This window comes from Callorhinus ursinus, unplaced genomic scaffold (genome assembly GCF_003265705.2).
Source record: "Callorhinus ursinus isolate GAN/ISIS: 27379988/994484 unplaced genomic scaffold, GSC_fseal_2.0 scaffold10, whole genome shotgun sequence".
Classification (NCBI taxonomy): Eukaryota; Metazoa; Chordata; class Mammalia; order Carnivora; family Otariidae; genus Callorhinus; species Callorhinus ursinus.
In genome coordinates, this window is record NW_027397072.1 from 82,219,775 (window position 1) to 82,232,284 (window position 12,510).

The 12,510-nt window shown below is 40.6% G+C and overlaps 1 protein-coding gene across 1 annotated transcript in view; it reads left to right on the plus strand.

The window, feature by feature from the left end:
* Positions 1 to 12,510, plus strand: part of TMEM182 (transmembrane protein 182) — a 117,701-nt gene that overhangs the window by 88,560 nt on the left and 16,631 nt on the right. The window lies entirely within an intron of this gene.

The window sequence follows — 12,510 nt, forward strand, 5'->3', positions numbered from 1 at the left end:
GTACGTGTGTGTGTGTGTGTGTGTGTGTGTGTGTGTGTGTGTATCTACCCAGGATTATAAATTTGGATAGAAAGAGATAAAGTGAATGATAGAAATCAATATAATTAGAATGAAGGGGAGTAGATCGGAGGGGGAGACGAACCATGAGAGACGATGGACTCTGAAAAACAAACTGAGGGTTCTAGAGGGGAGGGGGTGGGGGGATGGGTTAGCCTGGTGATGGGTATTAAAGAGGGCACGTTCTGCGTAGAGCACTGGGGGTTATGCACAAACAATGAATCATGGAACACTACATCAAAAACTAATGATGTAATGTATGGTGATTAACATAACAATAAAAAAGATAAAAAAAGAAATCAATGTAATTGAGATAAATAAAAATTAAAAAATCAGTTTCAGGGGACAGTAACAGAGCTTATGTCCCTGAGTACTACTTAAACTGTTTTACTCAATTGATGATGGTCAATTCAGTTCAACACATAATTTGACTTATATTTTCATGAAAGAAACCAAATTAGGCTTACAAAGAGGCTTAGAATGTCATTAAGGATTAGACAGATAGGGGATGCTGGTAAAAATAGGCTGTACATACATCTTCATGGGGGTAGCATTGTGGGGAAAGACCCATAGTGCTGGGATTATATGGAAAGAAATATATTAAGAGGATGAGTCCCCAATTTGATTTTGATGGGATGCCACCAGGAATGAGGGGGAGCTCATACAGCAGAGATGAAATAGAAACTACATTTTTGCTGATTGTCTGAAAGCATTAAATACATAGAGACATTTCCTCAGTGATGACCTAGTGTAGGTACAAAAATTCCAACAAAAACTTAGGAAGATGGTTTATTAGATGTTAAAAGCCAAGGAGGGTGGGGAAATATTAAACATCATATGTATTATAATGAGCATAAAGCAAGCACAGGAACATTTAACCTGGTTAGCAGGGTAAGAGGAAAGAAAGAACGAACATCCAACTAGAGCTTAGAGTTTCTGAGGTGCTAGGACCTCTGTCTCCAGGAACATTAAGATCAGCCTGGACCAGTCTGTAGGGGTGGGAAGTATTGGAGAGAATAAGTCGGAAATGACAGTGGGGGGAGTGCTAAGGGTCCCGCTCTGGCTTCTGAAGGGTCGTGTTTCCCACTAGTGTGTTGCTGTGATTGCGAACAATTGAAAGGACAATTGGCTGGTTGAGCTTTATAAAATGATATGCCTTTGGTTACAGAGAATCATATGGTATGTCTAACCGTTCTGTTCTATTTGTAAGGCCTCTATAAGTGAATAAATTAGAATGATTTTGAATGCAAGTAATGATTTTTCTGGTTTACACAAATGACAGAGATAGTCTAAATTGGCTTTATGAAATAGGTGTGGTTGGAGTAATTGGCATCCTGTACTGATGCTGAGTTATTATGTAGATAATTTAGGGGAGAGAAGTCTCACTGGGATAAAATAAGTACACAGGCCGCAAAAATTTTAATATTCCCATTCTTCTGGGAGTCCAGAAGTTATTGTGACATAATTCACTAAAAATGTAAATAGTTCCCCCTTTATGTGGCAATTGGTTTTATTTTTCTTAGCATTTCTTTTTCCATTTATTCTAAACAAAAACTGCCACTGTTAAAAAATTTACCAATGCTTACAGATTGAATTGTCATTGAAAACTAGCTAAACAAATAGGTATTTGATCAATACAGCTTTAAGAAGAATGATATATAAAGAATAATGCTTGTTGCCTCATATTTTGGTGTGGCATATATAGACACTATATGCAGTATTGATATATCGTCTTTACTCTCCCAAAATACAAGACTTTTTTTCTCAAGAATTTTATGGGTATATGTAAATGCTTGGAGAAATGTCAGACAGAAAGTTGGATTAACCTCTGTGTGTGTTGTAATACCCACATACCTATATGTATGTTTATATTTATGCATGTGTATATATGGATTTGGATAACAATACATATATATTTGTCAATAGACAGGTCTGAATGTGCACACAAACACACACACACATATATATAATACATGTGTGTTTATAAAAATATTTTGTATTTATAATATATATGTTTATATATAATAAATACCTATATTTATTTTATATTATATGTACATATCGCAAATATCTGTCTCAGGCATTCCTGAACTCTTAAGGCTTGCTGAAGGGGAGGGCACATTTTATCTTTATGGTAATGCAAGCCTATCCCAGTGGTGAGTGAGGGATACAGGGAAGACTTAGTGAATGCTATCACAGCCTCTCTTCCTTGGATCCAGGGCATATGTGATGATGCAGATGGATTGGTTGTGTCTGACCCTATGCATGCCTAATGGCAATGACCCTGTCTTTGAACACCTTCTAACAACTGATATCTAGTTGTTAATTAATATTTACTTAATAGTAGTAAATTTTGCCAGATAAAAGAATTCCTTTCTAAAGCAGCATGCCTTGGTTGAATTTTTTGAATCCTCCCGCAGAAGGGTAAGCCACCTGGATGCCTCATGAACTCCTTATTTGGGTCACTTATAGGGAGGATCCTCTGGTGTGGTGGGAAAGGTTTTTAAATCTACATCTGAAGACCTGCAATCCAATCCCTGGATTTTAAACTTACAATTTGACAAGTTATTCCACCTTACTTTGGCTCAGTATATTCATCTAAAATATTTACTAGTTTACTCAGCAAATAATAATTGTGTGCATACTATGTGTCACAAACGGTGCTGAATATTGGGTGTATATTACTAAACAAGACAGATGTGGTATTTTCATTCTTCACGCTAGGATTCAAGGAAACAGTATAGATAACAAGCAAATGAACAACAACAAAAAAACCCCACTGTGATTTATAAACTGTAAATCCTCTAATGAATAATACATAGGACATAATGACATAAAACCATGATTGTAGTCAGGGAGGGTCTTTGTCAGGAGAGAATTCTGAATTGGAGAGAACACTGAGTATTCCGATACATAAAAGAGAGGAAGGGGCCATCGGGGTGAATGGTGGCCTGAGAGGTTTTCAGGGAGGGAGACTAGTGGCATAAGGTCTGAGCGTGGAAAGAGCTTGACGTGTTCTAAGAACAGCAAGCTAGCTCGTGTGGCTGGACATTGAAGGGGAGAGTTCCGTTATGAAGTTGGAGAAGTAAAGGCCCAATCATTTAGACCCCTTGTGGCTGTTATAGTATATTTTGAAGCAGAAAATTGAAAGAACTTGCTGGTGGAGCAGATATGGGATGAGGAGAGGGACAAGCCAGAAATCACTCAGATTTCTAACCTAAGCCAATGGATAGATGGAGAAGTCTGGAATAGGAAAGTCAGGGGGGAATATGTGTGAGGGAGAAAGGAATAGAATCCGTGGGCCATTTTGATGATGTAATGTTTGAGGTGTTATGAAAATATCCAAGTTGAAACATTAGTATATGGCAGTCAGGAGCTCGGAGGAGCAATCTGAGCTGGAGACTCACATTTGGCAGTCACCCCATTTAAAGCCATGGGAAAGATGAGGCGGCGAGGGCAGATGGCTAGTGAGAGAAGGAACTCTTTGCACTGGAGAACCCAACATTTATAGGGTGAAGAGGAGGTGGAGCCTGAAGAGAGGCCGGAAAGAGACATGGAAGCATTAATAGGAAACGTGGTGGGGGAATACCTGGGGCGGGGGGAGAATGTTTTGAGAAGGGACTGAGTTTTGAACTTTACCAACACTGCTGAGAAGACGGCTGAGACGGGGAAAGAAAGGGGACCTCTGGCTATGGAAGCTTGGAGGTTGTTTTTGACAATGACGACAGAAGTCTTGGCATAGTGGTGGGGACAGAAGCTGGATCTGACTGGTGTGAGGAGCTGATGAGAGGTGAGAATGTGAACACATGCTGGGCAGCTTCTAGAAGACTGTCCTCAAGGAGAGCAAAGGGTCATGAACTTCGGGAGAAGGGAGTATGAAGTCCAGAGGAAGCATTCTTAAGACCTGGGAAAATGAGAGCCAGTTTGGCTATTTTGCAAATCATTCTGTCCAGCGTAGAGGGCGATGCTGTGGGAAAGGATCATGATGAGAGTGGGGTCATGAGGCATGCTGATGAATGTGCGGAGGGACAGTGTACCTGCCTCCCCTTAAAGGAGGTCATGTATTTGAAGTTACCCAGGATGGAGGATGCACTCACTATATTACACTTGGCAAAAAACCCCCACAAACACACAAAAAAATCCTGTTGTACGTTTACCATGCACTAGTCCCCATGTTAGGTGTCAGGGTTACAGAAAGTTGAGCAAATCACCTTGTATAGGTCAAATGTAATACTCTTCATTGCTTATCAGCCAAGCATATGAATGAGACCCCAGGGAGTGAACACAGTTGAAAGATAGATCTGTTAATATTTTGAGTAGGAATAGAAAATGACAGCAGAATCAGTATGTCAGGATGTTGCTGCCTATCCAGAAGATTCCATCACGCTAGTGAAGTTAGGTGCTTCCTGACTTGCTTCCCTAGATAAGTATTTGAGAAGGAGATTTCTTGTTTATATCTGATGGCCTTAGTTTTGTTCCAATCTAGAAGAATCCCCGTGACTGTCAGAAAGCCGTCTGCTGGCATGATGGGAAATCCTCAGCCTCCTGCTTTAAGAATAATCAACACACATACTGGATATTGCATTAGAACCCTGGATCTGGATTCCACATTATTTGTTTTAGGTTGTCCATTTCTGATCTGGGACAATACCCTAAGATAAAAAGGAAAAGTATAGTATATGAAGGAAGATTGATAAAATGTTCAGAATGAAGATTTTTAAAATTGACTCCGTTTGGATTCTAAGAGATTCTTGTGTTTCTTAATTCATTGGTAGTAACATTAGAGGAGTTTATTTTTTAAGGGGAGTATGTTTCTACTCTTTTGTAATTGGCCTGACTGACCACTAGCACCCAGGAAGAGGGGCTCCATCTTAATGCTGGTAGATGTTGTTTTTGATAGATCAACAGTAATATCAATATAGTTCATGATTTCCAGTACTGTTATCTGTCCACATTATTTTTTATAGATAGCAAGATTTTCCAAACTGATCTGGTTGTTTTATAATGTTGTCGTCTTAATCATAAAATGGTGAACCTCAAAGCCTACAATTTCACCACCTATCAAGCTTTCAGAAAAATAGTTTCCAAGGTCTGTTACTGCCTATTCACAGACACAATAGGACAGGAAAAAAAAGTCGTTAAAGAAATCTTTTAATTCTCCAAGCTGTTTTCCTTTACAAAAGTAATACATATTCATTAGGTAATTCAGAAAGTGTAAATAAGCAGAAAGAAAGACACAAATTTCACCCATAATTCCACCGGAAGAGTCAAGTGGTATAGGTGGTTATGATAGGTAGCCAGAAGAGGGTCATACAGAATAAAGTTCTGTAAACTTAGTTTTTTACTTAATACTATAGCTTGAACATGTTTGTGTCTTTAAATATTTCAAAGATTACTACACTCTTTCAATTACAGCCAAGCCAGTGCAACTCAAAAGCATGCCAACCCAGTCAGTGTTTTTGGAGTCACTTTGCTTGTTGTCTATGTGGACACAGTTTAAAAAGGAGGACTAGTAGGGACCATCCGCCTGGGTTTTCATGAATTAAATAATGGTGGACAACTGAAAATCGTATCAGGAAAATAACGAGTGCTCTCTAAATTTCCACTGAATGAAAATCAAGACAAGATTAAGAACGATGATTACTCTGATTTTTGAGCATTTCTTATGTGCCAGTAGCTTTTTGTACATTGTCTGTGATGTCATTCCCCTGGGGAGTTGAAGGAAAGGTAACAGAAAGGGTATGTAACTTGCCCAATGCCCCACAGCTAAGAAGGGTTGGAGATGTGTTTTTAGGTGTTTGGGATTCTCCAGGTTCTTTCTGTAATACCAGTTGGCTTCTCCCTAATAGCGGTTGGAAAATGTTTTTGAACATACCTGAATAAAAACAGAAAGATTTCTGTGAATGGGTACGTGTTGGATTAGTTTCATGAATGATAAACCAAATCGCACAAAGTGAGCTACTTTAAAATCCTCCACTGACCACTCACTTTGTTGTAGTCCTTGGGCTTCAAGAATTAAATGGGATGGTTACAGTATCTATGTCAGGGTCCCTGTGACATGCCCAATGACCTCAGCGACCTACAATCTGGTATGAGGCCGTAGGAGTCTGAAGCCACTTTAATTAGGCTTATGCCATTCTGGGGACAAAATTGAAAGACCGCTACGTGGAGAGCTGATATTGCCTTGCAGAAATGGCTTCCTGGTTTTGTTATTGAAAGCTATCACTCACAGTGTTGGAGAAAACACCCAGCTATGTGACAGAGGAAAGATAGTGGAATTCTGAGTCTAAAACCTATCTGTGTACCCTCAAGCAAGTTACTGAGCCTCTTTACTTTTCTCCAAACAATATAATTGGGCAAAGCCCCCAGGGCAATGTCCAGGCTGCAGCTGGAATTTTAACAGAGTTCCCACTCAACGCCAATTAGGGGAGCAGGGATGGAGGCCTTCCAGGTAAGCAAGAGGTCTCTGGAGAGACAGAGAAAGATGGCCAGGGTTGGAATCCGAGTTCCACTCTGAGTAGCACGATCTTGAGCAATTATAGACTTCTCTATGCCTCGGTCTCCTTACCCACAAAGTAAGGACAGTAAAATGTTTGTGTAAGGTGTTTAGAACAGTGCCTGAACCAGAATAGGTGCTAAATAAATGTTATCTACTCTCGATATTGTTGCTGTTATCATAGTTTTGAGTTACCATGTTTCTCTACTTTCTGATCCAGGATTTCTTAACTTCACTTTTCAAGGGTCAGTGGATACAGTTTTTCCAGGACCCTTCCCCCCACCTTATTCCTATATATTCATCTTATGAACATCTTCCTTCTCACTGCCTCTCCTTGTATAAGATTTCCTAGGAGTGTGATGAGAGCCAGAAAAACTTGGGGGAAGGGGTGACAATTGTAATAATACGTTCCCTTTAGAGAAAACAGACCACCAAAGAAGAGAAGTTAGCTCAGAGATCACTTGGGTGGGTTTCCATATGTGGTTGGCCAGCCCCTCTCCACCCACGCTCCCCCCAAAAAGTCCAAATTGAATTAGTGCCCCTTTAAAATGGGGAATACATTTAAATATCTATAAAAGGAAAACACAGAAAGATAATGAAAAACGGCTCTCCTGCACATCGGCTTTACTTGTCCCCTTGTTATGTGACTTCACTTTGAAACAGATCGCTCTCCTTGCAACATGTAGCATGCTGCCAGCCACCACATGGCTATTTGGCAGCTATTTAAAGCACAGATCATATTACTGCACTGCAGTGCTAGGCACCCATGTTCCAACTGGTACACAACTGATCTAAACAGAAATCAACTTCAGGTCTCCTTCTCTGAAATTAAATGTGAAGGCGTGATCTCTAGGATCCTTTTTTCTTTCTTTTGCGTTACTTCTTTTTGGAACGGTGTCGTGCTTGCACCACGGGGGAAAATCAGTTGGGTTGTCAGTCTGATATACTGTATTATCAGATATGTGAGCTTTTCCTCCCTTCTACATTTGCCTAAGAGCTTCTAAACGTGGAGAATACAAAGTGCTAAATGGAATGAAATGACCTGTCAAGGGTAGATACCGCATTTGTGAACAACTTCAAAAAATTCCCCAGCTTCAAGGCCCTCCATCCTGAGCTGCCTTTTTCTTTGCTTTCCTCTCTTTTCTTTTCGAACCGAAGTACTTTGTGCATCATTGATCTTGGAATATCGTTTCGTGAAAAGAAACCATTTTGTCCCTGCCTAAGCAGCCTCAGATAAGATTTGGAAGTGCGGCTGAGTGTTCAGTATTAGAAGAGCAGATTCAAGCTTCACCTTCATTATCATACAACATTTATATTTCACATAATACTCACGAAAGACAAACAAGCAAATTCCAAAATGATTTGACTAGTACATACACTGGATAACAGTGACTTGTGGTTTTAGGATTAGAGAAATAAAAATGTTTTGGAATGTGACTTGGTTAAGAGAGAAGGCTCTGTACAGCTGTTAACCAGAGAAATCAAAATGCCTACCCGAGGAATGATCAGAGAGGGTCACATTTGTCCCAGGTCACATGGACTAGAGTTATCCTTGGTGGAGGAAACCAATAGTATTGCTAGTCTTTATAGGAAATTGGGGATGAGGACACTGCTTCTACTCATGGCTGATACATGTCATAATCTTAGGAAAGGTATTACTTCTTTATTCTATCGGCAAAATATAAATAGTCATTGAGAGAGCTGGAAAAACAAGTCAGCCGGCTCATTTCTCAGATTGTCACATATTATCTTTGCAATAGAAAGCCATCAGGAAAACTGGGCATGATTTTGACATCCCTCCTGGATCTGGCTCAAGGTGACCTGTTGGTCATGGTAGTTAATTCTGGGAGTGATCCCCAAGGTAAGGGTTGTTGCTAACTCCTCCCTGACAGAGTGTCCACAGTACTCAATAAACAATAAACAATAAACAATGGCTGAATGGCTAAGTGAATGGATCAAGCTGTTGTGAAATTTTGGCCCAGAGCAAGGTCACTTTGACTGATCACTTAGGAGAAACTGAAGCAGCATGTAAATATTTATATTAAGCAAATATTTTGTGGCCCATTTATAGTCCTTTAGAAAAATAAAAGTCATTCCTTTAAAGAGTTAGGACAGAGCAGAAGTTAACAAACACACTGGGTTCTGTCTTTCTCTTTTAATGTATACTAATTAGCAGGTTATTCCTTCAGTTCCCAGCAGGAGAAGTTGAAGTGAAGGGCTGAGGTTATGGGGTAGCTGAAGTTTCTCACCAGGTAATGTTAGTTCCTTCACCTACACTGAGCATCACTGGATTAAGAATTTCTTATTTATTTGGAGCACTTTGTTGAAATACACTTCATAAAAAAGGTGCCAATAAGGTCACAGAGCTGGCTCCTCTTATACTTTCTAGGAAGCAGGTCCCTGGTTTTTGCCATAGGACCAGAACAGCTAATTGTGTCGAGGTGGGGCTCCTGGCCCAGGGACAGCCAGTCCAGAGCCTATCCCCCTGCTCAGGATGAATGACTTGTAGCCCAGGGCAAAAGTTGGTCAGTTGGATTCTTCTTTCTCTCCTTTCCCTCTTCCCTTTAATCTCCCAACCGTTGCCTTCCCAGTAATTTTATACTGGGACATATCAAAAGGTGTTTGGAAGAAGTAGGGGCAGAAGCCTGGAGGATACATGAACAGTTGTTCTGTTTTGTTTAATATTTTATTTATTTGAGAGAGAGAGAGATCACGAGCAGAGAGGGAAGGGTAGAGGGAGAAGCAGACTCCAAGCTGAGCAGGGAGCCTGATGTGGGACTTGATCCCAGGACCCTGGGATCATGACCTGAGCCAAAGGCAGACACTCACTGAGCCACCCGGGCACCCCTGAATAGCTGTTAATGGGAACAGTGGAGACATTGATGGGCCATACTCAGTCAGAAGGCTTAGGGGGACAGAGACCATCAGAAAGCACATGATGATTTTTGCCACCAGGTCAGAAAGCCATCCACATGGAGAGCATAGAGGAGTTTCATTAATACCAGATGGTTTCCGGGATGCCCGGGTGGCTCAGATGGTAAACTGTCTGCCTTTGGCTTGGGTCATGATCTTGGGGTTCTGGGATTGAGCCCCATGTCAGGCTCCCTGTTCAGTGGGGAGTCTGCTTCTCCCTCTCCCTCTGCTTATCCTCTTCCTCTCAAATGAATAAATAGAATCTTAAAAAAAAAAAAAATACCAGATGGTTTCCATGAGATCTAGAGGCTTTTACTGCTGTGGCCCTCTGAGCCTCCTGCCTTCCTGCTCCAGACTCTAGGCTCCAGGCAGCCTAGCTCGTTATGTGTCCCGTTCTTGGCTGTTTTGCTAAGACTTTCCTTTCTTGCACCATGCATTTTGCTTGAACACTCCCTTCCTCCACTTAAACTAGCCTGGAGTGTCCCTATTCCAGTGACTCAGAGAGCCAACCAAAATAGGAAAGGAAAACTTAGAGGCATTTTTCTCATCCAGTAGGTCAATGTCCATTTTACTTGTGAGAGTAACAGTTGAAGGGTAACAGGAATTATGTTCATATTGCTTGTCTACCACGGAGGGAATCAAGAAAGCCATAGCAGCTGAGGGTTTCCTATTTACCCAGTTCCATCTAAGTGTTTATATCTCACAGAATATTTGATTTCTAATCTGTCCCCGCCATTGTATTAGTGATGTAGGTGTCTTATGGCTATTGCTAATTTCATGTGTCTGATCCTCTAACCATTATTTTCAACATCACAATCCTCAGACTTAATGAACCATCAATTTTTTGACAACCATTTCATACAAATGACCAATTGTACCCTATAGCCTAGGAACTCCAGATTCAAAAGCGCTGGATTGCTGGCATTAAGCCCCGATGGTGTGTAAACTAATGGGGCTTTTAGCACTTAACTTTTAAGCATTTCTGTACGTAGAGGTGGTCAAGGCCAGGACACCAGCTCTAATAATGAGTTCAAGATCTTTTGTGAGCTGCCCTGTGAAGTAAGCTATTGTTTACAACACTAGAGCTTTGGGAGAGTGCATTCTAAGTTTTAACCAATCAACAAATGAATTTTTGGAACACAAATCACTTATCAACAGGATCCTATCTGCATACATTTCCCATGCAGTCATGTTAAAAGGAGAGTGAAGAAGGGTTTCAAATGTAGAACTTCTGGTTCTTTGGATATGCTTCTAAACATAAGTTTCTGCCATGACTTATAGACATGATGTGCCCAAACAATATGGTGCTTATAAAGAAGGACTAGGCAAAGTTTTTGATACTATGCTCCTTTTATTTCAGAGGACACAGAACTACATTTTCTTGTGTATTATACAAAGGTGAATTGTGTATACTAAGAGAAAACTCAAGAAAAATGGAAAATATTGGCATACTTCATGTCGGCATGCCCCGATTTCCCTATGCCCCGCATGGAAGAATGACAGACAAACATCTGGTCTTGATAGATACAGTGGTCACATTTTTCACTGGACTGTATTTGCCTGCATATTCATTCTGGCAAGTTTCCACTTTGTAGATAATCAAAACATATATTGAGGATGTATTTCTGGGCTATGAATTAACACTGCCATTTCAATGATTCTCCTCAGTCTCCCAAGTTCCATGCATTGAAAATACTTCCTTCTTTTATAATTATTTTAGTTTTTGTTGCCTTTTTTTCTACTGGATTTATAAGTCAGAACGTGCATCACCGTCAGTTCATGATTTTGATTGGAAAAGGCCTCACCCAAGTTGATGAGGTGCAGAAGGTCTTTAGAGGGTTTCGTTCTAGAATTCATTCTCAAGGAATGGAGACATTGGGACAAAGAGGTGAGAACCAAAGACATGATCACATACAACTGTGTTCAAGTCCAGCACTTAGATATAAGCCAGAAGTTGGAACTATTGCAAACCACATTTATAATATCATTTGAGGGACAGCTGGGGTCAGTGCTAAATTCTGAATTGTCAGATGCAGAGAGGCTACTCTTGCATAACAATAAGCATAGGCTGTCACATTGAACAGAAAATCACCACATTTTCACCTTGGAAAGTATTTTCTAAATAGAACAGTAATTGTTTTTAGGGAGCTGTTCATGACTTACTTTTTTCCCCCCTACCCTCAAGAATCCCCCAGGAATAAGGTAAACTTTTTATCATAATTTATACGATGTGGTAATTTTTTGAATAGTTTAGAATTTGTATAGCCTGATAACAGATCTGCCAAATTGCACACAGCCATCCTGCACTGGCAGGAAGACGGGCTTGGATGACCTGCTGGGTCCTTCTCGTTTCGAATGTCTGTGAGTCTTTGAAATACATCCCAGAGCTTAATTATGACAGCGGTCTTTATTATTCTGAGCCCCTAACGGCACACTTCACGAGAACAATGTAAGAAGAAAAAGGCTGGTGCCTTTGCAGTGGTTGAATTGGAACATGGGATGCTTTCACAGAGGAGCTCCTCTTTCTCAGGCAGGTGGAAGGTTGGAGGAGGAGTGGTGGTCTAAGGATCAGAGAGTGCCGGTAGGCGCTCATCAAACTAATTCTGTTATTCGTTCACAGTCTAGTATAAGTCAGTTATGGGCATACTTTTTGTAGAAATAAGCCGTGTGAGTTTTGACCCCTTGCATCAATTTAAACAGCTGAGCTGTCCTTTCTCTTCCTCACTACATCCAGGCCTGGCTTGGGCATCTCCCTGGAATTGTGCACGGGAACTGGACAATCAAGCACCATGCTTAAAAAAAAAAAAAAGTTTTAATCTGAAATAAATGTAAACCTACAGAGCAGTTGGGAAGATAGAGAACTCCCACACACACCTTCACCAGCTTCCTCTAATGTTAACATCTCATGAAACCACAGTACAACTTTTAAGAGGTCAACCTTGGTACGATACCACTAACTAAAACTATGTACCTTTTTTGGATATTGCCAGTCTTCCCTCTGTCTTCCCTCTGCCAGTATTTTTCTGTCCTGGATCTGAACTAGG